General features: G+C 42.4%; 1 long non-coding RNA gene across 1 annotated transcript; it reads left to right on the forward strand.

Annotated features, from left to right (window-relative positions):
• Window positions 1-579: 579 nt before the first annotated feature.
• On the forward strand, window positions 580-1,805 carry LOC117286553. Its single transcript, XR_004517745.1, has 3 exons — window positions 580-609; window positions 1,118-1,237; window positions 1,748-1,805. It is a non-coding gene; the product is annotated as an uncharacterized LOC117286553 (long non-coding RNA).
• The last annotated feature ends 616 nt before the right edge of the window (window positions 1,806-2,421 follow it).

Below are 2,421 nucleotides of genomic sequence, written 5' to 3' on the forward strand. Positions count from 1 at the left end.
CCACGGCCCTTCTCCAGGTAAACCGCAGCCTCTCACGTGTTTTACTTCTCGCTGCAGCGTGTTGCACACTTGTTCTCCTTCTTTTCAGAGCTCCCCGAGGAGGACAGTTGGGCCTCAGTCCTCCTATTGGGCCTTCCACAGATGACTAGACCTGTTCACCCAAGGCATCTGCTATTTCGTATCCTTTGATCTAGATTTATCCTTTGTTCCTTCTCCTCCTGTGCTCTTGTTGTGGTAACCCTGTTTTTTTCTCTGTCTCTGCGTATTTAAAAAAATACTCCATAAATAAGCAAGATCATGACTTTTTCCTGTGTCTAATTTACTTTTCAGCACAGTGCCTTCTAAATCCTCTTATCTGGATTCCTTTTTTAAGGCTGTATAAGTTTTGATTGCATATGCATATCACATTTTCTTTATCAATTCTTTAGTAAGTGGACATTTCAGTTGTTTCTGTATCTTAGATATTATGTTCTCACCCTGTTTTTTTGTTTTTTGAGATAGAGTCTCACTATGTAGTTGAGACTGACCTCGAACTCACTATGTAGCCCAGGCTGGTCTTGAACTCACAGCGATCCTCCTGCCTCAGCCTCCCTAGTGCTGGGAATACAGGTACGCGCCACCATGTGCGGCTTCCCACCCTGTTTTTTTTTTATTTTTAACTTTTCTTCCAGCTTCATTTTTCCTTGACCCTAGCCCAGAACAAGATGCCCCTCAGTCCCTAGTGCTGGGAATACAGGTACGCGCCACCATGCCCGGCTTCCCACCCTGTTTTTTTTTTATTTTTAACTTTTCTTCCAGCTTCATTTTTCCTTGACCCTAGCCCAGAGCAAGATAGCTGATAAGAAAGATATTTCCTACAAGAATCCTGATCTGAAAAGAGCGACATGAGTTTAGAATGCTTGGGTAACATATAAAAGTACAGAAAATGTATTTTTTAATATTAAAAATGCTAGAATGGAGTTGTAGTACATGGTCAGTGGGAGTGTGCTTTATATCTGTGACTGAATTTTCTGACATTGGAAACCAAGACCAAAATCAAAGGAAATGAAACAACAGTCTGTCCAGACTTCAGCTTTGTAAAAATGCCAGGCTATATCAACTCTTACTTATTTTTCAGAATGGTACAGCAACCTAAGAAACGTTAGTGCACAAGAAGATTCCAAAAACAGTGCATTGACCTCTTGAAATGTGTATAACTACTTTTAGTTCCTCCTGAGGCTGTGGAAATAAAAATGAGGTGAGTGAAAGAGTTACTGTAGACTTTGAGAATCACTGAAATGTTGATAATAGGGCTAAAATAAATTTCCTTGGCGCTTCGCTGGCTTCTTAGCATTATTTCATTTGCGTTCAAAGTCAGTAAAATCTAAAGATGGTTTTGGATCAAATGAAGGGGTTCTGCTTGAGCCTTGTCAGACCCAGAAGTTCAGGAGATGCTTACTGTGTGAAGGAAAAGGTGCAGACAAATTTGAACTTGGATTGCACTTTAGTATTATTACCAGGTTTTGGGGCTGGAGTCTCCGTCTAGAGATGGGTCCTAGGTTCTTCCTGTTGGTCAAGACAAGTGTAATAGGTAGCAAGGTTTTACGTTTAGTACAGGTAAGGAAAGAAATATGCTTTGCAGAGTGAGTTTGGGCCAAGTAGAAGGAGGGGAAAAGCACACTCTAGTGTGAGGGTGGACTGCTGTGGAAGAGAACACAGTGGTGGAGTGCTCAGTGCTGACTGTCATTTTGTACCTTCCACTCCTCAGGCTGATGCCAGGCCTAGGCCATTGTATTCGAAAACTTGGATGAGTTATGAAAAGGATTGGGAGACTGTTTCTGCAAGTTCTCTGTGAGTCATAGCAGCACTTTCTGATTGGCTCCACCTGCAGGGCTTTGGGGGCTGTGCTACATAGGTGCCCTAGAACTTGATAATTAACAGGTCATGCCCACACTCCAGCCAGTTTGCCACGCCCTAATCTCCTGCCACATTACCTCTTTAATCAGACCAAATATGTCTCAGAGGAGCATTCCTGTCTGCAGCCCTGTGACACACAGATAATTAACAGATAAATTACTTGTGGTCATAGAGTGTGTTCGTTACTTTTCTCTCATTGCTGAGGCAAAATACTTGACACCCAAACTTAAAAGGGAAGGGGTTTATTTTGCTTACAGTTCACAGAGGTTTCAGTGGTTTCAGTCCATAATCGGTAGCTCCAAGGCTGAGACGGCAAACAAGCATCACAGAGGAGAAACAACATGGCACACACAAAGCCGCAAAGGTAACAAGTGAGGCAGTTTATGGCACCCACACTGTATCAATGGCACCATGGGACAAGTTTAACAGCATCTTTCTGCCCCTTTTATCTTATTCAGACTACCAGGATTAGGTAGCCAAACTAATCGCTCACATAAAGTGATTTAGTAATCACATGCCCTTAAT

This window comes from Fukomys damarensis, unplaced genomic scaffold (genome assembly GCF_012274545.1).
Source record: "Fukomys damarensis isolate Sample0158 unplaced genomic scaffold, DMR_v1.0_HiC HiC_scaffold_17, whole genome shotgun sequence".
NCBI lineage: Eukaryota > Metazoa > Chordata > Mammalia > Rodentia > Bathyergidae > Fukomys > Fukomys damarensis.